General features: G+C 37.8%; 1 protein-coding gene and 1 pseudogene across 2 annotated transcripts in view; one reads left to right on the top strand and one right to left on the bottom strand.

Moving 5' to 3' along the window:
* Positions 1-27,281, bottom strand: part of ARHGAP24 (Rho GTPase activating protein 24) — a 750,039-nt gene that overhangs the window by 583,909 nt on the left and 138,849 nt on the right. The window lies entirely within an intron of this gene.
* On the top strand, positions 24,153-24,797 carry LOC118518370 (NADH dehydrogenase [ubiquinone] 1 alpha subcomplex subunit 1 pseudogene; annotated as a pseudogene).

The following is a 27,281-nucleotide window of genomic DNA, read 5'->3' as shown; positions in this document are numbered from 1 at the left end:
TCAATAGCAGATGTATTATTATTATTATTATTACTCTTTTTAAAAAAGATTTTATTTATTTATTTGACAGAGAGAGACACAGTGAGAGAGGGAACACAAGCAGGGGGAGTGGGAGAGGGAGAAGCAGGCTCCCGCTAAGCAGGGAGCCCAACGTGGGGCTTGAACCCAGGACCCCGGGATCATGACCTAAGCCGAAGGCAGACGCCTAACGACTGAGCCACCCAGGCGCCCATATTATTACTCTTCATTCATCTACCTTCCCTATGAGATTGTGAATTCCTGGCAATAGGATTTGTTCTTGTTCATTGTCATGTCCCCAGACTCATGAGGAGAACCCGGCTCTACTCGATCCTTAACAGATCTATTGAATGAAAGCTACAAGGATAAAAATTGGACTATAATCATTTCTCCTTCTACCAAAGCTTCTCCTACAAAGTTCTTTAGCTTCTATTGCAAAGATAAGCAGTGTGGATTTTTTTGGCTTGTCTGTTTGGGTTTTTGCCATTTTATAATTTCTTGAAAGACTGAATAGAGTATTAATTTTTTTGTGGAACTCAATACATGTAGGATGATTGTTCTGAGTCTGAGTTAACAGAATTTAGTCACTGAAATATACTAAAGAATCATTTATATGATCTAGAAGAGCCAATGTTTTATTACCTCTGAACTCCCAAATCTAGGCAATGTTACACATAAGGTAATTAAACTTTACAAAGGATTTCTTTTTTGATCTTTGTTTCAGTTAATTTTTTTAACTCCTAAGGGAAAAAAAAAGGCTCCTTTTGATACTGAATTATCAGCACCTTTTAAAACAAATTTTACCCAGGAAGATAGCATTGAGGACAAAGCCTTGTTAGCAAAACACTGTCCTGGGGTGGTTTATTTTAAGCCATGATATTATGCTACGAGCAGGTTGTTTATTCATAGAGGCATTGATCAATGTGCTTTGGCTCCTGACAGCACCAAAGCACCAGCCCATCCAATCCCCTCCCCGCAACGCCTTTCCTCAGCCTCTTTCCACAAGCGAGTCCCTGACTACTTATTACAAAGGCCTACTGCAGTATTATTTCAGTCTTTGTACAGATATATTGAGCACAGCCTTTGTTGCTTAATGAATGGAAGTCATGTCACTTCAAAACATTTGGAGGTTGTCTTAGCAATTTATCTAGGGTCAGGAGAACATCTTCAGGCTATCAGTGATAAAACTGAAAAGAAAAGTAAATTTTATTAGCAAAGACTTGATCAAGTCAAACATCTCATAGGGAAAAGAGCAGGTTGGAGTAAATGACTTCAAGATGCTTGACTTCTCTCTAAAGATAGAGGCTCTGGTGTGTTTCCCATGAAAAACAGATTTCTTTTTCATCAACCAAATACATATCACTTAACTGTCAGCTTTCAAAAATTAATAAATTTTATTCATCTTACTGCCATCATAAATAACAAAAGTGAAGCACATAATAATAATATATATTACATGTAATATTATATATTAATATATAATTTAATTAAATGAGGAAAAAATTTTAATTATGCATTTAATGATTGTCAAGGCATAATGAGGGGATCCTTTTAAAACATAGTTGTTCAAAGTAGGAATTTTTAAACATAGCATGAAGGTGGCCAATAGGCACATGAAAAGATGCTCAACATCACTAATCATCAGAGAAACACAAATAAAAACTACAATGAGATATCACCTCACACCTGTCAGAATGACTAAAATCAAAAACACAAGAAACAACAAGTGTTGGTGAGGAGGAGAGAAAAGAATCATCGTGCACTGTTGGTGGTAATGCAAGCTGGCGCAGCCACTGTAGAAAATAGTATGGAGTTTCCTCAAAAAATTAACAATAGAACTACTGTATGATCCAGTAATTCCACTACTGAATATTTACCCAAAGAATACAAAAATGCTAATTTTGAAAAGATACATGCACCCTTATGTTTATTGAAGCAATATTTATAATAGCCAAATTATGGAAGCATCCCAAGTGTCCATCCATAGATGAATTGATAAAGAAGATATATATAGATATAGATATAGTTATAGATACAGATATCACCATTCCATTATATATATATATATATATATATATATATATATATATATATATATATATATATAATGGACTATTACTCAGCCATAGAAACAAATGAAATCTTGCCATTTGCAAGAACATGAATAGAGCTAGAGGATATAATGCTAAGTGAAATAAGTCAATCAGAGAAAGACAAATACCTTATGATTTCACTCATATATGGAATTTAGAAATGAAACAAACAAACAAAAGAGCCAAACCAAGAAACAGACTCTTAACTATAGAGAACAAACTGATGGATACCAGAGGGACATGGGTAGGAGGTGAAATAAGTGAAGGGGATTAAGAGTACACTCATCATGATGAGCACTGAGTAACAGGTAGAATTGTTGAATCACTATAGTGTACATCTGAAACTAACATAACACTGTTAACTATATTGGAATTAAATTTTTAAGAAAATTTAAAATTAAAAAAAATACAGCATCAAGAGACTTAGAAATACTAATATTCTTTGACCTAACCATTGCACATATAGAATCTGGCCTAATGGAAAAAAATATTTATTTACAACTATGTTCATTATAGTGGTATTTATAATATTTTAAAAAATAGAGAATGATTAAATAAGTTAAGGTAATGCATACGATATAATATTCAGTTACTAATGCTTTGAAGAGTAATAAACAGGGGACCTGGGTGGCTCAGTATGTTAAGTGTCCAACTCTTGATTTTGGCTCAGGTCATGATCTCAGGGTGGTGAGATCGAGCCCTGCATCAGGCTCTGCACTAGGCATGAAACCTTGAGATTCTCTCTCTCTCCCTCTCGCTCTGCCTCTCCTCCCCCACACTCTCTCTAAAATAAATAAAAAAACAAATAAATAAATTATAAGTACATAAGTAAGTAAGTAATAAACAGGACTAACTCAATGAACACCATATGCCAAGTACCACTTTAAGTGTTTTGCATCTATGGACTCTTAATCCTTATAACAACCCTATTAGGTCTGAACCATTGTCATTCTCCATTTTATAGGTTAGTATACTGACACATAGAAAGGTTAGTATGCCCACAATAACATAGCTTGTCAGAAGCAGAGCTGAGTTTTAGACTCAGAACTCAGATTTCCTGGCTTTATTATGTATGCACTTCACCACCACACCATATGTATTAGTTTGCTAGAGCTGCCATAAAAAAAAAAAATGCCACAAACTGGATGTCTTAAACAATAATGCCTTAGAGTGCTTGAGGCTTGAAGTCCAAAATCAAAATGGTGGCAGAGTTGGTTTCTTCTGAGGATACTGAGGGAGAATGTTTCCACACCTCTCCACTAGCTTCTGGTGGTTTGCTGGCAATATTTGGTATCTCTTGGCTTGTAGAAGCTTCAGCCTGACCTCTGTCTTCATCTTCACATGGCATTCTCCTTATGTATGTACCTGTGTCCAAATTCCCTTTTTTTTTTTTTTTTTATAAAGACACCAGCCATACTGAATTAGGGGCCCGTCTTATTCCGGTATGACTTTGTCTTAACTATACATCTACTAGGACCCTATTTCCAAATGAGGTCACATTCTGAGGTTGGTGTCGGGGCAGAGGGGGAAGGATTTAAACATAAGAATTTGGTGGAATAGGGGCGCCTGGGTGGCTCAGTTGGTTGAGCTTCTGCCTTCGGCTCAGGTCATGGTTCCAGGGTCCTGGGATCGAGCCCCGCATCGGGCTCCCTGCTTGGCGGGAAGCCTGCTTCTCCTTCTCCCACTCCCCCTGTTTGTGTTCCCTCTCTCACTGCCTCTCTCTCGCTCTCTTAAATAAATAAATAAATAAAATCTTTAAAAAAAAAAAAATTTGGTGGAATACTATTCAGCCCATAACACCATAGTTTCCAATCATATTAATATCCACACAGTAAAATGGTAAGTGAACAAAAGCGGGAAATAAGAATCTATATATACTGTGATCCCAGTTTAAAAATACACATACTAGGAGGAAGGGCATCATAGGTCTTACTTTTTTTTATCCTCAATTGTATTCTATAAAAAGTACTTGATACTATTTTAATCATTTAAAATACAGTAATGACATAATCACATCAGAAAAGAAGTAGAAATTTTTTTCTAAATGTATTAAGTTTATTTATATTATGTGGCCTTAAAGAACTGTGTTAGCAATTTAAGCACTCAGGTCAGGGCTACATCCTGGACTAAAATATTAATTCAGTGTCCATCTTCCCTACTCTACATCCTTTAAATACCATGTTTTGGTTCCATGCCCTTCCTCTCATATTTTCTCAGTTGTTCAAAGAATAAAAACTCGCTGCTATGTGGCCTCAGCATATTGCCTGAAAGGACTCTTGAGATATGGCTCAAACAACCAACCAGATACACTTGAAATGTAAAAAGTCTCTTCCTAGAGGTATCCAAAATGGGGTGAATGTACCCCAGGTGTTGTGCAAGATGATGCACCCACTTAGGATGGGAGAACAATATGAAGACTTCTCTTAGTATTTAGGTACTGAATTTAATGCATGGGTTGATACTCTGACCTCACTCAATTTACATTCAGTTGTGCACAAGTCAGGGATGGTGTTTAGTAACCTTTGTAAAGTGTGGGACAGTCCCAGGACAGAAATGTCGACAATGGGACCTGTATTTGTTTAAAAGTCACCCTTATTGGGGCTCTTTTGAGGGGCGCCTGGGTGGCTCAGTCATTAAGCGTCTGCCTTCAGCTCAGGTCATGATCCCGGGATCGAGCCCCACATCAGGCTCCCTGCTCCATGGGAAGCCTGCTTCTCCCTCTCCCACTCCCCCTGCTTGTGTTCACTCTCTCGCTGTGTCTCTCTCTGTCAAATAAATAAAATCTCAAAAAAAAAAAAAGTCACCCTTATTCTCTTTTTCCTTGGTAGAAATTAGCTGAAGACATACACACACACACACACACACATACACACACATGATATGGAGACAAAATAATATGCCTTCCTGTATGAGTAAATAGTACTTTTGAAAGTTATACAGAACATGCATCTGAAGACTGGAAGAAACAAGAATAAGGACAATAGTCTATATGTGGTGATATGTTTTCTCTAAAGTTCGATGGAAGTATAGACATTTCTTTTTTTTTTTTTTAAGATTTTATTTATTTATTTGACAGAGAGAGAGATAGCGAGAGCAGGAACACAAGCAGGGGGAGTGGGAGAGGGAGAAGCAGGCTTCCTGCCAAGCAGGGAGCTGGATGTGGGACTCGATCCCAGGACCCTGGGATCATGACCTGAGCCGAAGGCAGACGCTTAACGACTGAGCCACCCAGGCGCCCAGTTTAGACATTTCTAATATGAGTTAGCATACTGTGCTTGCTAGGTTCTATTTCAAAAATAAAATACATCAAAACTAACTTTTGGGAAAAAAAACTTTCTGTGCACTGCAGAATTACAAATGTATCACAAATAAGACATTGTTGACAGAAAGTGGGTTCTTTAATATTTTTAGAATTAGTGGTTTTCTCCCATAAAATTTATATTACGACATTAATGGAACAACTATTTTGGCTGGAATAAAGAAAAGAATATGAGGAAAAATTACAGAGATAGGGTCACACTTTTAATCCACTCACTTCATTGTATACACGCAAGCAATGGCAGCAAAATGAAAGCTAGAAGTATACAAAGTACTGTAGGAAGTCACTGATGCAATTAATCTATAAAAAGACCTTTAAAATACAATGGAGTTCTTTTTAAAAATTTTTTATTTAAATTCAATTTAATTAACATATATAGTGTATTATTAGTTTCAGAGGTAGAATCCAGTGATTCATCAGTTACATACAACATCCAGTGCTCATTACATCACATGCCCTCCTTAATGTCCATCATCCAGTTACCCCATCCAGCAACCCTGTTTGTTCCCTAAGTTAAGAGTCTCTCATGGTTTGCCTCCCTCTCTATTTTCATCTTATTTTATTTTTCCTTCCCTTCCCCTATGTTCATCTGTTTTGTTTCTTAAATTCCACATGTGAGTGAAATCCTATGGTATCTGTCTTTCTCGGACTGACTTATTTCCCTTAGCGTAATACCCTCTAGTTCCATCCAGTTGTTGCAAATGGCAAGATTTCATTCTTTTGGTGGCTGAGTAATATTCCACTGTATAGATAAATGGAAAAAGAAAATGTGGCGTGAGTGTGTATGTGTGTATATACACACACAACAGAGTTCTTACAATACCTCAGCAATAAGATGGGGAGTGAGCAAGAGAATCTGTGGCACAGCCCAGAGATATATTTGTTATCTTGATCAAAGTCTTAAAAGAGTTGTTGAGGGAAAGATGGATGGTGCATTTTTCTGTTAAAAGAAGACACATGTCCCAAATTTGCTAACCTTTCCCATGGACATGTAGCACTTGGTAGTATGCCACCTAGCAGATAATTTCAGAAAATAATGATAACTATGTATAATCTGTCCCTTCAAGGTAAAGGTGAAGTTTTAATAATGAGCAATCAAAAAAGTTTATTTTTGAAGAGTGATGAGAAGAAAGTTCTTTAAAATGACTGTTTTTAATGTTTCTACATTTATATGCATTTGTTATAAAAGAGTAATATAACATAATTTGTACCATTTATAAAAATTCATATATGCACACTTTAAAAACTTGGGAACATTCTATAAAACACCTGATCAGTACTCCTCAAAACTGTCAAGATCATCAAAACCAAGGAAAGTCTTAGAAAACAAGGAAAATTAAGTGTCACACTCTGGAGAGCCTAAGGAGTTGTGCCCTATCCTGGAACAGAAAAGGGACATTAGGTAAAAACAAAGGAAATCTAAAAGAAGTGTGAACTCTATATATAATATTATATTAACATAGGTTCACTAGTTGTGACAAATGTACCGTACTCATGTAAGATGATAACAACAGGGAAACTGGGGGTGAGCCACACGGGAATTCAATGCACTCTCTTTGCAACATTTCTATCATCCAAAACTCTTCTAAAATTAAAGCTTATTTAAAAAAAAAAACAAACAAACACATAACCAGATTTTCTAACCCAGTTATTAATCTTCCAAAAAAGGGCTGCAGTGGATTTGGACACATATATTAAACATATAAAAATGTGGTATTCTCCACATAATTTTAGAGAAAGTTTAATAATGCATATCAAGGAATTTACTGACTAAACTTGAATAAAAACATTTGCATGATTAGTATCTGGGATGAAAATCAAAGTCATGAGTTAGTAAGTACAACTAACATGGCACCCCTCCCATTTGCCTGTGGATATCTCTGTGAGGTATCTCTAACCTATGATAGAAATTAAGAACAAATATTCAAATAAAGTGAACCAGGTCTTCAAATCTCTGAGAAATTGTAAGCCAAAAGCTTACAAATAATACAATACACACTAAATATGATGTCAGTGAGAGTAAAGGATTCTCTATAATCATTCCATGAACAAATAACAAATAAAAAGTAGTTTATAATAATCATTATATTTGATTTTCATCATGTCCACTTTCATTTCTATCTCTGTATATATTTTAGAATATATATATATTACTTGAATATATTGGTGGCTCATGCTCAAAATTTCTCACCAATAGAATATGCGACCCCAAGATTGGGACAACAGCTCTATCTTGTGCACCACTAGCTGATGACATTTCACTTTGCTACAGTGGCATCTACTTCGTTAGAACCACGTTCATCTCTAGTCCTTATGTTGGTTCCTTACTCACTTTGAGCTCCTCCAAAATCACTGATTAAAAAAGCAGAAATTTGGGCGCCTGGGTGGCTCAGTTGGTTGGGCGGCTGCCTTCGGCTCGGGTCATGATCCTGGAGTCCCTGGATCGAGTCCCACATCGGGCTCCCTGCTCGGCAGGGAGTCTGCTTCTCCCTCTGACCCTCCCCCCTCTCATGTGCTGTCTCTCTCATTCTCTCTCTCTCACATAAATAAGTAGAATCTTTAAAAAAAAAAAAAAAAAAAGCAGAAATTCGGGCGCCTGGGTGGCTCAGTTGGTTAAGCGACTGCCTTCGGCTCAGGTCATGATCCTGGAGTCCCTGGATCGAGTCCTGCATCGGGCTCCCTGCTCGGCAGGGAGTCTGCTTCTCCCTCTGACCCTCCCCCCTCTCATGTGCTTGCTCTCTCTCATTCTCTCTCTCTCAAATAAATAAATAAAAAATCTTTAAAAAAAAAAAGAGCACTAAGCCCATTCTTTAAAAAAAAAAAAAAAAAGCAGAAATTTTATTTGTGTGCACACACTATATATTCAGCCTTAATTACTGATGTTTCAATAAAAACTAAAATTATTTCATTCTAAGCAAGGCAAAGCACAGGTGAAAAGGCAAATTTGTTCTAAAAAGACCCACTCCAGAGCACGACAGAAATTGTTGTTGGATGTTGTGTGTTCTAGTCTCTACCGGTGTTCCTTCTACCCATGCACAAGCATCTCCCCCTGTATGACCTGTGAGAAGGAAGAGACCACAGGAGTTTTCACCCCAAGTGAGGCACCTTGGAGAGTAGAAGTAGACTCTATTAAAAACTATACCTGGATATACCTAGTTTACTAGGATTGTCTCAGACAAACTTACTTAGGAGCTAAGATAGCTTAGAAGTCACACATGAAGGCTATTAAGTCAGCCCTGCCAGGGTTCTAATTCAAGCTTGACACTTAACTAATTGTGTAACCTTGGCCCACTTAAATAACGCCCTGTAACTCAGTTCTATAAAGTGGGAATAATAGAGGTGCCTGGGTGGCTCAGTTGGTTAAGCCTCCGACTCGTGATTCCAGCTTGGGTCATGATCTCATGGTTGCTAGACCCCTTTACACTCATAAAATTATTGATGGCAAAAATGTTTTATGTAGATTTTATTTATTAATATTTACTGGGTTAGAAATTAAAACACGAATTTTTAAAGTATTTACTTAATCCAATTAAAGAAATAATAAAACCTGTTAAATGTCAACATATTTTTCTTTAAGATTTTATTTATTTATTTAATTGACAGTGAGAGAGAGACAGCGAGAGAGGGAACACAAGCAGGGGGAGTGGGAGAGGGAGAAGCAGGCTTCCCGCTGAGCAGGGAGCCCAATGTGAGGCTCAATCCCAGGACCCTGGAGTCATGACCTGAGCCAAAGGCAGTTGCTCAACTGACTGAGCCACCCAGGCGCCCCTAAATGTCAACATATTTTGTGTAAAATATAACTTTTCCAAAACAAAACAAAAACAATTAGTGAGAAGGTGGCATTGCTTTCACAAATCTCTTTAATGTTTGGTTGAAAAGAGAGCTGGATTCTCACATCTGCTTCTACGTTCAATCTATTGTGATATTACATGTCATGGAGCTTCCGGAAAATGTTGTATATTCATGAGAGAATCAGAGTAAAAAAGGGAAGTAACATCTTAGCATTCTTATGAAAATAGTTTTTAACCCATGGGCCTGCAGAAAGTGTCCTGGGCATCTTAGGGTCCATTGGAGTGGACTGATCTAGGGTACAGGACAATGGAATGAGAGTCTATGTAAGGCAGGATGTAGGACAAAAACTACTGGAGAAGAGAAGTTCAAAAAACTGAGAGGCTGGAGTATTAGAAATCGCCAGTAATTATGGTAGGAATTGTGTGGAGAGAATGGCAGTCTACCAAGAGCTAAAAATCTTTTTAAAGTATGAGTGGGGGTAAAGCAGAAAAAGGGTAAGCCCTCCTAGATGACAACACAAATAAGTAGTGACTTGTAGAGTCTTCCTTTGGAAGTTATGAAATTTAAACAAACCTACTAAGAGGAAGTGTTCAGCTAAATAAAAATCAGGAAAACTTGTTAATTCGACTATTTATGAAGCATTAAACAAGACAGTGCCAAAAAGATCCAGGAACTAAAATGTTTTTGATTCTCTCTTACATGCGATTTCTGTGCATTTATATTTAATTGATAGTTATTAATTTCAATGACTATATTGCCAGCAGTCTGGATAATGCTAGCTAGCCATGGTTTTCATTTTCTTGACACTCTATAAATCTCCTACTATGGTACAACAGGCCAATAAAATAAGCATTACAATCCTTCAAGAAACAGTCAATAGTTTATAAAATCTAGACAGTGATTGACGTGTCTGGTTTTATTCTCTGCCAGCTATTAGTAGCAAAGGTCAGAGAAGAACTATAAGTCAACTAAAACTTCAAATGAGCTTACATCTCTCTTTTTCAAACAAATGAGACCCGTGCTCCCAGGAATGTGCAGCTCAGAAATCAAAACGACACATTTGGCTGAGCTACAGGAATAGAGAATTGGGAATTTCAAGTAGACTTAAATGCCACACTTAGGAAGGTTTTAAAATAAATCACATCTAAATCCTGAACCTAAATTAAAAGGCAATTATTCTTCTTCAATTTTAACATTTCTAAAAAAAAAATCTTAGGGCAGAAGAAGGAAGAACAGGGGATTAGGCCAAGAGAACAGAATCCAGGGACCTCCAGGTTTGACCAACAAAAACTTTATTTAACAGAATAGGAATGACTGTCAAGGCGACGTTCACATTCCCAGAGTAATTAATTTTCATTCCCATCATTGAGCATGAAGAATTAGAAGGTACATGAACCACAGAATTATAAATGTTCCTGGGTGAAAAATAAGAAGCACTTGACAGTATTGGTATTAATTAATGTTCACTGAGCACCAGAAATGGGCTGGGCATCGTCTAGAACAAGCAGCAATGTGCCAGAAAGTCCTATGAACTGCCGTGGTGAGCCGAAGCCCTTCTGTTTCATCAGCAATACTATCTGTCAATCTGGAGTAAGGAGCAATTTAAATTCTGGCCATTGTTTGGGAATGCTTTGTTACACTATTTCAGCAACTACATTACTACCATAAAGCAAACTCAGCAATGGCTTAATTGATTATGCGCCTATTAAGGATTCCTTCACTTTGATCCATGATACCTACACTCTGTGTGCTGAGAAGGAGAAGGACTCAAGTCACAACTTACAGATTTACAAGCCAGTTTACCTCCTGTTCCTCCCTGCCCCAACCTTTCTGAAGGAGTATTAAAAAGGTGTTTTATAAAGAGAAGTGGCAGAAAAGGAAACTGATGCATTAATGTTTGTGGGTGAAGAAAGCAAAGGATATTTACCCATATTCAATTCCCATCCCTTACACTCTTATCTGTACCCCAGATATGCCATGAAATCTTGGCTCTTTTTTCCCCAGCAAAATCAAGAATAGCATGTAAAGCATTGTGCGCTCCTTGTTTCTATTCAACAGGACTCAGCAAATGGGAGAACGGTAAGGCATGGTTTAGAGAGCTGAGCACAAGGAAAATCAAATGATGGAGCACTAAAACCTTAAAGGAAACAATGGATTTAAATATTAACTATCGCTAGTATCCTAATCTTAATCAAGGACACAAGAGAATAATGGTATCTGCCTAAGATTCCTTTCCAGGATTCCAGAGAAACCCAGAGAATGCCAGATGTGTCATTTCTGTGTGATCGTGGAATCACCAAATAGGAAGTAGAGAATTTTCTTTCACTTGTGATACCTCTTTCCCTAGAACTGATATGTTTTATCTACAACATGGCTCTGTAGCACCTTGACCCCATGGAGACACCTTCTAAACAGAGCTCCAAAAGAAGCAAACTGAAGGCCTTCATCCATCATGCTCTTCTCAGGCTGTAATACATTCTTGATACATATTTCTAATATCATTTTCCAGCTTATCCCTCTTAACTCTTAAGAGGAAGTTTTACGATCAGATTACTGACTAAGGGCTCACTCTAAGAAGGTACCATACTATTTTGGTAAAATGGCCACCTACTGATAATAAGTTTACAATCGGGCCCTATTCACATTACCTTCAGCACTATTTTGATAGGGATCTATGGAACCATTTTCATACGTACATAGATTTTCAATAATGTTCCATCCCATTTAATGTGTGTTTGTATCAAATGACCGTTAACGATTGTGCATGCCCAAGGTCAATTTATTTCATTTATGTCAAGTTCAAAATTATACAGATTCAGTTCAGACTCTGATCAAAAATGATGGTATTTTAGATGATGTTATTAATTCATAAACTAGCTCAACTTTAATTTTTTCAGGGAAGTAGATAATGTACTATGTCAACATGGACAAGAGAAGCGATGACAAGGGAAGTAATAGAGTGTAGGAAAAGATAAATACCAAAGACAATCACTCCAAGCAAATTCTTTCATCTAGAGAATTTATCCTGTGTTTAAACAAGTGGTGTGTTTCTAAAATGGATTGTTTGATGTTACAGTTAAGCAAGGGGATAAAGCAGAGAGTAATTCAGCTGTAGTCAGCCAGAATGCTTTTGTGTCTGGAAAGCTCTCAACATGGCATCAATAATGAGTTTTGTGGCTTTTTGAAATTTTTTCAAAGAATATGCATATCTATTGTGTCATTCTCATCACCATATGATAAAGCCAGTACAACAGATACTTTCATTATATTTGATAAAAGAAATTGAGACAAAGATTTGTCTAGAATTGTACCTAAGTAAAAAATCAAGTGAGAACTTAGCTCTCCTGGTCCTTTGATGTGAGAGGTTGGGGTAAAGTCATTTCCAGACCCAATGTGTTCAGTACTCCAGGGTAGGATTTCTCCACTTCAGCACCATTGACATTTTGGGCAGGATAATTCCTTGTTGGGGGTGGAGTGTGCTCTCCTGTGCATTGCAAGATTTACCCATATTCCTGTCTTCTACTCGCTAGATGGGAGTAGCACCTCCCTCCCAGTTGTGACAACCGAAAAGTTTCCAGACATTGTCAAATGTCCCCTGGGGGGCATAACTGCCCCACGTTGAGAACCACTGATCTAGGGACAACTTCAAAGAAGTCACATGACTCCCCTGGTCTCAGTAGCCAGGAAGAGAATTGGTGTGGAGACTTTTACCATTTAGAGCTATAAAATGGAGCCTGCAAGGTTGCTTTTAGACATCATGCAGAGTTTCTGGAGCAGCAATCTTTCTTTCATCCTTTTACCTTTGTGTCAGGAGCAAGGAATTCAAGCTTATTACTATAAGGTTGTTGGTACGCTAACAGTTCTCACTCAATATGACCTTGTTGGTGAGGGACATCTTCTTACACCTTGAGAGTGCTGAGTGACTGGTCTAGCAAGCTGCACACCAAAACTCAGGCTGCCGTGTGTGATCATAGAGGTTGTGCCCTTAACAAGGGTACCTAGCTGAGATTGCAGATGAGGGCTGAAATATAACCCATGTTCCAAAGTCAAGGTATAGACCTGGTGCAGTGATTCATCTCTTAAGGGAAGGGGTAAATTTTCCAATTCACTTGAAGGGACCAACTGGCCTAGCAGCTCTATTGGAATATGGTCAAAGGATAAGGAAAGAGATGGAGGGAATGAGAAATGGGGATTCCAGGAGGATGTCAACACTACCTCCATTTGGCATGGATAATACCAAGGATTCAGTGGTCTCTCTGGCAATGTCAACTTCAGGTACAACTATGCTAAAGATAGGCCATTTGCTGGGCATTAGGACTTCTACAGCAAGAGGTTCTGTGATCAACTGACTGGGGTAAAGGGAGGTGAATGAAAGACGTTTAGGATAAATTGGAGAGATTTATGAGGAGTGAACTCTAACAAATGTTGGACAGAGATGCATCAAGAGCAGACAAAAATGGGATAGCAAGCTTATTATCACCAACACCCAACTCACCACACACAGTCTTACATGGAAATATCTTCTATTTCCTCCCTGACCCCAAACTAAACACTACACATACAGAGAATTAAGGAGACGGGTGTGAGAAGGCCCCTCTACTCCAAGATGCTAAAACCGTAAGCCCACCTGTGCTTGGGCCAGAATGCATTTTGAATTAAATATGAGATAGTAATTTGCAAATAAGCAGGACTACATTTCAAAACTAGGATAAGACTGTTTTAATAGTTAAATGTAACCTAAAATGGCTGAGTTAAAATAAGATGCCATTGGAGAGCCTGCCACCCAAAGAAGAGTCACCTAAATAGGTACAGTGTTTTTAATTATCACTGAAAAGCTGCGTGTTCCATATAGAGATTTTGACTGGTCAATACTTACTATTATTTCAGAATTCATGTCAGGGTAGGGGGAAGTGGTAGCACTTCTTTATTAGAATAAGATAACCAACTCTTTAAAAAAATTATTATTGAAATTAAAATTATATTCAGCCTTAATTTAAAGATAATGACAATTACATATTCCTTTAAAAAATTCCTTCATGTATTAGGTCTGTGTTTCATTCAATGCTGTAGGTAGAAATCCAGATATTTTTATACGTGGCCAATCAAGCCTTATTTAAAAATTTCTTTCCAAAGGGCCCCTCCATTGTCAACAAACAAGGTACGAGCGCTCATAATATGAATACTTCCTATTTTTTAACAAGACAAGACCTTAGCAACCACCTGACAGAAAACTCATTCCTTAAGCAACTTCAGTGGCTCTCTGATTTTCTCTAACACTGCCCAATAAATTCCTAACAACCATCTCTGCAACTCAGGATTTTATTCATCCTGCCCCTCCCTGCCACCCCCACCATCAATGGCGTGTTTGCCATATAGAGGGAAGGGTTCTAATTTCAAGAAAATTCTTGACATCTTCCTAAAAATTTAAAGGAAGACAGAAATTAAGAATCTTTATATTCTTTTACCTTTCAGCTCATTTACTTATTTGTAAATGGCCAGAGACAAAGGTATTTACTAATTGGAATGAAAAGAAAACACACAGGAACTTGGGGGCTGAATCAAAGACTTTGGGGGTATAAACAAAACAGTAGTCTCTGTCTCTGCACAGCCCCCAGAAACACAATCAATATGCAGACATCTCCCTTCTCATCCAAGACTTCCAAATGGCTGTATTTCTGTTTCTTCATGCAGACATTCACCAAACTATTTACGTATTTACTCATTTATTCTTATCTGGGTATAATAGATTCTGCTATTTGCCCATGCTATAGTCATTCTCCACTTCTTCCTTAGAAAGAGAATCCCAATCTTGTTTGGGGTGGCTAAAAGCTAAGCTGAAAGACTACATTTCCCAGCCTCCCCTACAGTAAAAATTACCATGTAACTAAGTTCTGGCCAATGAGATCTAATCAAGAGTTGTGGGGTAGGACTTCCAGAAAAGCATTTTAAGACAGAACAGGCAGCTGCCTCTTCTACCTGCTTCTTAAAGTTCCAGTAGCAATCTTGAGCAATGGGTGACCTTGAGGACAGAAGACAATGTTAAGGATAATAGGCAGACACAGAGTTAAAGCCTAGGTTTCTAAGAAGAAGAAACCGTTATCAGTTCCCAACTGCTAACCTTTTATACATTTTCTGTTATATGCAGCTAAACCTAATCATAACTGATACCAAGATAACAGCAGGGGAAGAAGGCATACATAACCATAAAGTATGGTAAAAACACAACTACAACTCTTCAAAAATATCAAAGGCATGAAAAACAAAATAAAACCACCACACTTCAAGGAGATTAAAGAGATCTGACAACTGATGTAAAGTGGCTTCCTGGTTTGGACTCTGCAACAGGAAAGGACCTTCATGGGGATCTTGGGGGGCTCAGTCAGTTAAACGTCTGCCTTTGGCTCAGGTCATGATCTCAGGGTCCCGGGACCAAGACCTGCATCATGTCTGGCTCCCTACTCAGCAGGGAATCTGCTTCTCCTTCTCCCTCTGCCTCTCCCCGCTGCTCATGCTCTCTCACACGTGTGCACGCTTTCTCTCTCTCAAATAAATAAAATCTTTAAAAAAAAAAAAGTAGGGGCGCCTGGGTGGCTCAGTTGGTTAAGCGACTGCCTTCGGCTCAGGTCATGATCCTGGAGTCCCTGGATCGAGTCCCTGGATTGAGTCCTGCATCGGGCTCCCTGCTCAGCAGGGAGTCTGCTTCACCCTCTGACCCTATCCCCTCTCATGTGTTCTCTCTCTCTCATTCTCTCTCTCTCAAATAAATAAAAATCTTTAAAAAAAAAAAAAAAAGTAAAGGACATTCAATACAAAAACTGATGAGATCCAAATAAAGTCTATAGTTTAGTTAATAATAGTATTACATCTATATTAATGTTTTAGTTTTGACAAATGTTAGGCAATTGGTCATGTAAGATATTAACACTGAGAAGGTTGGAGGAAGGGTGTATGGAAACTCTCTGTATCTTTACAACTTTTCTATAAATCTAAAATTATTCAAAAATAAAAAGGTTTGAACAAACATGTAATTATAGTCAACTCTCAATTATGAGAAGCACGTCGGTAGGCAAACAGGCCAAACACAGTTTACAAAAGCAATGACAGTGCTGGGAAAAGGAACAATCAGGAAGCTGGGTGGCCCTCGTTCAAAGGTGACAGAGTAAGAGTAGGAGCTCTATTTATTCAGCCTCCTTCTCTATGATCCCCCTCCCCCTAGCCCAGCCACAAGATTTGCTGCCTCTTCTCCAGAACCAAGAAAAGACAGCACATCCTAGCCCCCTGATTCACTTTGTTTAAACACATGTCTCTTTTCACTAAATGTAAACCTTCTGAGGATAGGATAATTTCTGATTTCATTTTGGCATCCCTAGGTCCTAGCTCTTAGCCTAACACATAATCAGCACTTCAAAAAAAAAAAGAAACAAAAAGCAAAAAATAAATAAAAAATAAAAACAAAAAAATAAAATAAAATAAAAAAATTTAAAAAATTAAAAATAAAAAAAATCAGCACTTCATTGGTATTTAGTATAAAAACAAATCAAAGAATGGCTTGTATTTCTCTATTAGATGAGGGAAAGTAGTGACAAGGAGAATTCAATAATTCATAGGTTTCTGACTTTGTTTCCCTCTTTATCTAGTCTGAATCCTCTGATTTCATCATTATCCTTGAGTTTCTCTATACCTGTTAACACTCCTTCAATTGTTCTTTCCCATACAAACCTCAGCTCCAGACAAATCTAAATATTCAACCTATTTCATATTCATGTTCTTAAGTACTAGTGAGACTATAATTCTACAGTGATAAACAGATGATCATTTTTGAAGTGATTCTTGTTGCTTAGATGCATGCCTTTTTTCAGTAGCAGCAAAACAGATATTTTCTTAACTCGTGGCATTCCAATTCCAGTCATTATTAACTATATTTGATGTTTCTACGGGATTGCCCTTGCACATCTGATCTTTATCTAGTCTTCTTGGCCTTAGGAGTCAGCATAGTCTCCCAAACTCCAAGAAATTTGCTTGACTCCTCTATCCATGTTAAGTGATTTGCCTCTGGGTCCTCACACAGATTATGAATATATTTATCATAATGCCTTCCCTAGTGTTCTGTAATATATTTACTTTTTAACTTCCACAATAGAATGTAAGGCCCTTGAGGCAATGATTTTGTATTACTAATACCTAACACAGTGTCTAATACATGTGCACTCGATATTCTTAAAAAGATGGAAATATGAAAGGAAAGAATAAAGGATGAAAGGAAAGAAGGAAGGGAGGGAGGGAAGAAGGCATTATGAAGGCACCTGGAAAACTTCTCAGAAGATAGATTCAGACATACTTTTTTAAAAGCATATCCCAATCACCATCCTCTACCTCTCAATTTGCTGCCGACCTTCCTATCCACACGGGCCCTTCCTGTCACACCACCATTGCTGTAGCTCCCGTTTCTCCTCTGCTGTGCTCCAAACAGCAATGTGCCAAAGGATGTGAACATGTAGGAAATATATAAAACCTAAAACCTTGACGCCTTGTGTTGCCTGTTTCCAACATGCTTGCAGTCATATGCCATCTTCATTTAACTCTTTTTAGTTTGCCTCACCATGCCTTTCTCTAGGAATCTGGCACTGATTCCCTGGGATGGAGCCAGAGGTTAATTTTAGTGATGCTTCATTGCTATGTCTAAAATTATCTCTCATTGATCCCCAACCAGAATACCCCCAAAGGCTTGAGTGACTTGACTCTTTTCCATCAATGTAGTCATGATGGAAGTCACGAGAGATTTTAAGGGGTGGCTTTTATGACTGTATCACTTATGGGTCTTGGTATAGGATTGGTAGAGGAAAAACTTTCCAGGCTCCAATGTGTCCAGTCTTTCTCCTTCACACAATCTTCCAGTAGTTATACGCAAATAGAACTCCTGATAGCTAGGTCATCAGCTCTTCCAACAAGATAGGACAGCTGTTTCAAGCTCAGACCCTTGCCTTTGTGCCGTCATTCTATACAGAACTTGGGAAGAGGTTAAAGTTGACAAACACTTTTATCTATTTATGTATGTGTGTACATGTGAGTATGTGTGTGTAGTAAGTTCTCCGTCAATATTTGATGACTGAATAAGCAACAAGATGTTAAATCAGATATTACAACTGAAACACATTCCAAATTTAAGTACTAATAACAGATAAAAATTAAGTTAAAATTTATAATGCTCAAACACAATAGTTTACTTCTCCCTTTCACAAAATCTAACATGTATATTCCTGATCAGTTTCTCTCTTCTAAGTGTTGCTCAAGAACTCAAACTCTTTTTATCTCATGACTCTGCATCTTCAACATCTGGCTTCCAAGATGCTGGAACACCTAGCTGTGCTCATCTACCTAAAGCTGCCAAAATGAGAAATTGGCAGAATTCATTCCCCCTCACATTCTTCTGGCAAGAACCAATCTCCTGAACCCACTGAGATATAAGAGTAGCTGAGAAACATAACCCCTCTTAGACAACTACAGTATAAGAGAGTACAAGTTTTTTGTAGGATGATTAATCACCTCTGAAATGAGTTAAGAGTTTGTTTGGTTGTTTGTACAACCATTCAGGTTAGACCAATTAGCTTGATTTAAAGTTTTATCAGAAGAGATGAAAAGAGAGATGCTATAACCTCAAATAAAGACTTGAATGATAACTACATTCTGGGACCAGCCATACCAATTGAATGGCATAAGATGAAACAATTCCCTAGTCTTCTCTTGAGTTAGTGGAGTAAAAAAATTCTGTGTCTTGACCCTGACACTACCAATAAAAGTGAAATAAATTGTTCATCTTTTGAAGTAGAATTAACAATTTCAGTTCAGCCATTAAGCTGAAGAAGTGGTAATTCTCTTCCATTTGGGTGGAAACATTTGCCGTTAGGGGGATGAGGTGGACTGAGAAAGTTTTTATTTAATCTCTACAATTAAAGTCTACAATTAAAACATCTTGTTATTCTGGCAGAATGAAGCTGTGAGAAATGGAGTTGTGTACCATAAGTGCTTGGCATTAAGTTTTTGATTGCCAAGGTATTTATTTCAAAAGCCATTTATTTTGAATAAATGTATTTCCAATTGAATGACACAGCTACTAGGAAAACAACCAGATAAAGAACCAGGCCACCCACACCCATGAAATTCCCCTTTCACAAAATCCTGGGCAATCTAGATATAAAATTATGTCAAAACAAATGAAAATAAAAACAAAACATATCAAATATCATGGGATGCAGCAAAAGCAGTTCTGACAGGAAAGTTTATAGCAATAAACACATGTATTAATAAATTAGAAAAACATCAACTAAACAACCTAACTTTACACGATGAGGAACTAGAGAAAGAAGAACAAATTAAACCCAGAGTTAGCGGAAGAAAGGAAATACCGAGGATCAAAGTGGAAATGAATGAAATAAAGACCGGAAAAACAACAGAAAAGATAAATAAAACGAAGAGCTGTTTTGTTTTTGGGTTTTTTGTTTGTTTGTTTTTTTAAAGATTTTTAATTAATTTATTTGACAGAGAGAGAGACACAGAGAGAGAGGGAACACAAGCAGGGGGAGTGGGAGAGGGAGAAGCAGGCTTCCCGCGAAGCAGGGAGCCCGATGTGGGGCTCGATCCCAGGACCCCGGGATCATGACCTGAGCCGAAGGCAGACGATTAACTGATTGAGCCACCCAGTGTTTTTCAAAGATAAACAAAGTTGACAAACATTTAGCTGGACTAAGAAAAAAAGAGAAGACTCCAAAAAAAATTAGAAATGAAAAAGGAGACATTGCCACTGATACTACAGTAACATATAGCATCATAAGAGAGATTATGAACAAGTATATGCCAACAAATTACAGATATAAGTAACAGGCCTGATAGAGAATTTAAAGCAACAATCGTAAGGATACTAACTGGACTTGAGAAAAGAATAGAAGACATCAGTGAGACTCTTACCACAGAGAAGAAAATGTTAAAAAGGAATCAATCAGAGATGAGGAATGCGATAAACAAGATTGGAAACAGGCTTGATGTAATGAAAATGAGGCAGGAAGAATCAAAGGAACAAATCAGTGACCTAGAAAACAAAATAATGGAAAATAATGAAGCTGAACAAGAGAGGAAGAATTATGTAACATAAGAATAGACATAGGGAACTCAGTGACTCCACCAAACATAAAAACATTCATATTATAGGAGTTCCAGAAGAAAAAGAGAGAGAAAGGGGGGCAGAAAATTTACTTTAAGAAATAATAGCAGAAAGCCTCCCTAATCTAAAGAAGGAAACAGACATCCAGATCCAGGATGCACAGAGAACTCCCATCAAAATCAACAAAAACAGGCTAACACCAAGACATATTATAATTAAATTTTCAAAATACAGTGATAAAGAAAAAATCTTAAAAGCGGCAAGACACAAGAAGTCCTTAAAGGGATGCCTGGGTGGCTCAGTCAGTTAAGCAACTGCCTTCAGCTCAGGTCATGATCCCAGGATCCAGGGATGGAGCCCTGCATTGGGCTCCCTGCTCAGCAGGAAGCCGGCTTCTCCCTCTCACTCTGGCTGCTGCTCTGCCTACTTGTGTGCTCTCTCTCTCTGTTAAATAAATAAATAAAATATTTTTTAAAAGAACAATATGATCATTTCAGTAGATGCAGAAAAAGCATTTGACAAAGTACAATATCCCTTCATGATGAAAATCCTCAACAAACTAAGCTTACATGGAACATATCTTAACATAATAAAGCCAATATATAAAAAACCCACAGCTAATATCATCCTCATGGGGAAAAACTGAGAGCTTTTTCTCTACAGTCAGGAACAAGACAGGGATGTCTACTCTCATCTCTTATTTAACATAATATTGGAAGTCCTAGCCACAGCAATGAAATAACAAAAAGAAATAAAAGGCATCCAAATCAGCAAGGAAGAAGTAAAGCTTTCACTATTTGCAGATGACAGGATACTCTATATAGAAATCCCAAAAGACTCCATCAAAAATACTGCTAAAACTGATAAACAAATTCAATAAAGTTGTAGGATATAAAATCAATGTACAGAAATCTGTTGCATATCTATACACCAATAATGAAGAAGCAGAAAGAGAAATCAAGTAATCCATCCCATTTACAATAGCACCAAAAACAATAAGATATCTAGGAATAAATCTGACGAAAGAATTGAAAGACCTGTACTCTGAAAACTATAGAACACTGATAAAAGAAACTGAAGATGACACAAGGAAATAGAAAAACATCCCATGCTCATGGATTGGGAGAACAAATATTGTTAAATTGTCTATACTACCCAAAGCAATTTATACATTAAGTGCAATCCTTATCAAAATACTAACAGCATTTTTTTCCACAGAGCTAGAACGAACAATCCTAAAATTTGCATGGAACCACAAAAGACCCAAATAGCCAAAGCAACCTTAAAAAAGAAAAGCAAATCTGAAGGAATCACAATTCCAGACTTCAAGTTATATTACAAAGCTGTAGTGATCAAAATCGTACAGACAGCCACATGCAGAAGAATGAAACTGGACCATTTCCTTACACCACACACAAAAATAAACTCAAAATGGTTGAAAGACCTAAATTTGAGACAGGAGTCCATCAAAATCCTAAAGGAGAACACAGGCAGCAACCTCTTCGACCTCAGCCGCAGCAACTTCTTCCTAGAAACATCGCCAAAGGCGAGGGAAGCAAGGGCAAAATGAACTATTGGGACTTCATCAAGATAAAAAGCTTTTGCACAGCAAAGGAAACAGTCAACAAAACCAAAAGACAGCCGACAGAATGGGAGAAGATATTTGCAAATGACATATCAGATAAAGGGCTAGTATCCAAAATCTATAAAGAACATATCAAACTCAACACCCAAAGAACAAATGGTCCAATCAGGAAATGGGCAGAAGACATGAACAGACATTTCTCCAAAGAAGACATCCAAATGGCCAACAGACACATGAAAAAGTGCTCAACATCACTCGGCATCGGGGAAATCCAAATCAAAACCTCAATGAGATACCACCTCACACCAGTCAGAATGGCTAAAATTAACAAGTCAGGAAATGACAGATGTTGGCGGGGATGCGGAGAAAGGGGAACCCTCCTACACTGTTGGTGGGAATGCAAGCTGGTGCAGCCACTCTGGAAAACAGTATGGAGGTTCCTCAAAAAGTTGAAAATAGAGCTACCGTATGACCCAGCAATTCCACTACTGGGTATATACCCCAAAGATACAAATGTAGGGATCCAAAGGGGTATGTGCACCCTGATGTTTATAGCAGCAATGTCCACAATAGCCAAACTGTGGAAAGAGCCAAGATGTCCATCAACAGATGAATGGATAAAGAAGATGTGGTATATATATACAATGGAATATTATGCAGCCATCAAAAGGAATGAGATCTTGCCATTTGCAACGACGTGGATGGAACTGGAGGGTATTATGCTAAGCGAAATAAGTCAAACAGAGAAAGACATGTATCATATGACCTCACTGATATGAGGAATTCTTAATCTCAGGAAACAAACTCAGGGTTGCTGGAGTGGGGGGTGGGGTGGGAGGGATGGGGTGACTGGGTGATGGACACTGGGGAGGGTATGTGCTCTGGTAAGCGCTGTGAATTGTGCAAGACTGTTGAATCTCAGATCTGTACCTCTGAAACAAATAATGCAATATATGTTAAGAAAGAAAAAAAGAAGAAGAATGTAGCAGGAGGGGAAGAATGAAGGGGGGGAAATCGGAGGGGGAGAAGAACCATGAGAGACGATGGACTCTGAAAAACAAACTGAGGGTTCTAGAGGGGAGGGGGGTGGGAGGATGGGTTAGCCTGGTGATGGGTATTGAGGAGGGCACGTTCTGCATGGAGCACTGGGTGTTATGCACAAACAATGAATCATGGAACACTATATCTAAAACTAATGATGTAATGTATGGGGATTAACATAACAATAAAAAAATTAAAAAAAAAAAACACAAAAATACTAATTCAAAGAGATACACGCACCCCCATGTTTATAGCAGCATTATCTACAATGGCCATGTTATGGAAACAGCCCAAGCATCCATTGACTGAATAAATGGATAAAGAAGAGGTGGCATATATATACAATGGAATATTACTCAGCCATAAAAAAGAATGAAATCTTGCCATTTGCAACGACATGGATGGAGCCAGGGAGTATTATGCTAAGCTAAATAAGTCAGTCAGAGAAAGACAAATACCATATGATTTCACTCATATGTGGAATTTAAGAAACAAAACAAACCAGCAAAGGAAAAAAAGGGGAGAGAGAGAGAGGCAAACCAAGAAACAGATTCTTAACTATAGAAAACAAACTGATGGTTACCAGAGGGGAAGTGTGGGGGGGGGTTATATAGGTGATGAAGATTAAGGAGGGCACTTGTCGTGATGAGCACAGGGTGATGTATGGAAGTGTTAAATTCCTATACTGTACACCTGAAACTGATCTAGCACTATGTTAACTAACTGGAATTAAAATAAAAACTTTTTAAAAATACAGAAATAAATTACATGCCTTTACACTAATGATGAAACATCTTAAAAAGAACTAAAGAAAACCATCCATTCACAATAATATCAAAAACAATAAAATACTTATGAACAAATTTAATCAAGAAGTGAAAGACCTGTACGATGAAAACTATAAAACTTAGCTGAAAGAAATCAAAGAAGACAATAAACAAATGGAAATGCATCCCATGTCCATGGATCAGAAGAATTAATATTTTTTAAATGACCATACTACCCAAAGCCATCTACAATTCAGCACAATACTTAAAAGCCATCTACAGATTCAGCACAATACTTACCAAAATACCAAAGGCATTCTTTACAGAAATAAAAGAAACAGAACTGGCCGGGTCACCTTTAGGCCCTGGCAATGGCAGTGTAATGTGGTTCAAGATTCTGCCCGGGATCAGCGTCACAGCCGTGTGCTTGGTCATCGCTGGCATAGTCACTGCACACATCCACAGGTTCAGTAACGGGGGCAAGAAAAGAAGGGTTGCCTATATCCATATCAGTGGGGTTTGATGCAGAGATAGGCATGTCTCTGGAGTTAATCATTACCATGTGTCAAAGGGTTGAGAGAATATCGATTAAGGAAGCCTTTTTCTGATTGGTGAAAAATAACTTGGTTATGCTCATCTACCCCTTCTAACAGGTTATGTATATTAATGTAGCACATAATAAAAACAACAAAGAAATAAAAAAATAAAAATAAAAGAAACAATCCTAAAATTTCTGTGAAACCTCAAAAGACCCTGAATAGCAAAAACAATCCTGAGAAAAAAGAACAAAGCCAGAGGTATCATGCTTTCCAGATTTGAACTCTACTAGAAAACCATAGTAATAAAAATAGTAGCACAAAAATAGACACACTGGCCAATGGAATGGAATAGAGATCACAGAATTAAACCCTGGCATGTACAGTCAACTAATATGTGACAAGGGAGCCAAGAATACCCAATGAGGAAAGGATAGTCTCTTCAACAAATGGTACAGGGAAAACTGGAGAAACACATGCAGAACAATGACATTGGACCCCTATCTCACATCACTCATAAGAATTAACTCAAAATGGATCAAAGACTTAAACATAAAAGCTCCTAGAGGAAAACATAGGAAAGAAGATCATCAATATTGGTCTTGGCAATCATTTTGGGGGGTGTGACTCCAAAAACACAAACAACAGAAGAAAAAAGTCAACAAGTGAAACTACATCAAACTCAAAAGCTTTTGCACAGAAAAACAAAAAACAAAAACAAACCCAAAACTCACACACATACAAACAAACAAGCAAAAAAACAATTAACAAAATGAAAAGACAGCCTACAGACTGGGAGAAAAATTTTGCAAACTATATATTGAATAAGGAATTAATATACAAAATATATAAAGAAATTGGTTCACTCAATAACAAAGAAACAGACAACTCAATTAAAAATGGGCAGAAGAATTAAATAGACATTTCTCTAAAGAGGACATCAAAATGGCCAAGAGACACATGAAAAGATGCTCAGTATCACTAATCATCAGGGAAATGCAAATCAAAACCACAGTGAGATATCACCTCGTACCTGGTAGAATGGCTATCATCAAGAAGACAAGAGACATGTGCTGGCAAGGATGTAGTGAAGGGGAACACTTACACATTGTTGGTGGGAATGTAAACTGGTCCAGCCACTATGGAAAACAAGATGAAGTTTCCTCAAAAAACTAAAATTAGAAATACCATGTGATTCAGCAATTCCACGTCTGCCCAAAGGAAATGAAAACAAGATTTTGACAAAATATATGCACTTCCATGTTCATTGCAGCATTATTCACAATAGCCAAGCTATGGAAACAACCCAAATGTCCATCAATAGTTGAATGGCTAAAAAAAATTGTGGTATAGGAGTGCTTGGGTGGCTCAGTCGGTTAAGCGTCTGCCTTCAGCTCAGGTCATGATCCTGGGTTCCTGGGATAGGGCCCTCTGTCGAGTTCCCTGCTCAGCGGGGAGTCTGCTTCTCCCTCTCCCTCTACCCTGCCCCCTGCTCATGCTCTCTCTCACTATCTCTCTCAAATAAATAAATAAAATCTTTTTAAAAAAATGTGGTATATATGTATAATGGATATTATCCAGCCATGAGAATGGATGATATCCTACCATTTGCAACAACATGGATAGGCCTTAAGCACATTATGCTAAGTGAGATAAGTCAGATAGAAACACAAGTAGTGTATGATATCACTCATATGTGGAATCTAAAAAAATTACACCTGTGAAAAACAGAGTAAAATGGTAGCTACCAAGGGATGGGGGTGGGGGATAAGAGCGATGGTGTTTATTATTTTTTTTTTTAAGATTTTATTTATTTATTTAACAGAGAGATAGAAAGAGAGCACAAGTAGGCAGAGTAGCAGGGAGAGGGAGAAGCAGGCTCTCCGCCGAGCAGGGAGCCTGACATGGGGCTCGATCCCAGGACTCTGGGAGCCAAAGGCAGCGGCTTAACCGCCTGAGCCACCCAGGCGCCCCAAGAGTGATGGTGTTTAAATGTACAAACCTGTAATGAGTAGTAAGTAAACCATAGAGATCTAATGCACAGTATGATGAATGAGACAATAATATTGTACAATAATGTAATGTGATAAATATCACTACATCAGCAATCATATTACAATATATAAATATATCAAAGTAGAAAAAAATTATTGTTGTAAAACCCCTCCCTAGCATTCACCTCCCCTAGGTAAATTTCCCAAGCAATTTCTCTAAATAGAGTTATCCATGGTCATCTATCTTTATTTTTATATACACAAAATATAAAATATCTAATTTACCTTTCATCCTATTTTCTGTCTGACAGTGACCAATGTTGCTGGTTAATATTTGACATCCCAATGCTTAAAGAATATCTTGCTTTCTCTGTGCTGAGAAAAGAACAGAGTAGCTGCTGATTTTACACTTTGCCCTGTTAGATTTTTTCAGCTACTGTATAGATGAGTTAAAATGTAGCTGGATCCTTTTAATCTTGTTATTTATTTGCCCTACTATGCTATAGGGCAATAATTTCCTGATTTTTGGATCTCATAGAGCCCTAAAATTTCCCCCATAAATATGCAAAACCAACATTTTTTCCAACTGACTTTGGACCAGTGGAACCCTTGACACTGACAGATACTGGTCTTTAGACCAGCACTTGGGAGCCGCTGTTCCAGGGATCAATGCTAGAACTCTAACCATCCTGAGCATGTGATAAACTGAAGACATCCTAAGAATAAGGCCTCGGTCTTACTGATACCAAGAGAAAAAAATCCAAAACTGCAAGTAAGCCCAGAGACTCTCAAGTCTGTATCTTTCTGAGCCTTTGATCTCAGAAGACAGCTAACATTAACCAATTGGCAAGCTGCAAATTCTTAGTGGTTCTCATAACTTGTACCATCTTCTCAGCAGGATAACCTCATCCTTCAACTCCCAGGAGGCCCCAGATATATTGGTAAAAAGAGGAAAGTATCTAATAATAATTTGGGGAGACA

This window comes from Halichoerus grypus, chromosome 3 (assembly GCF_964656455.1).
Source record: "Halichoerus grypus chromosome 3, mHalGry1.hap1.1, whole genome shotgun sequence".
Taxonomy (NCBI): domain Eukaryota; kingdom Metazoa; phylum Chordata; class Mammalia; order Carnivora; family Phocidae; genus Halichoerus; species Halichoerus grypus.
This window is presented reverse-complemented; position numbering and strand designations above follow the sequence as displayed.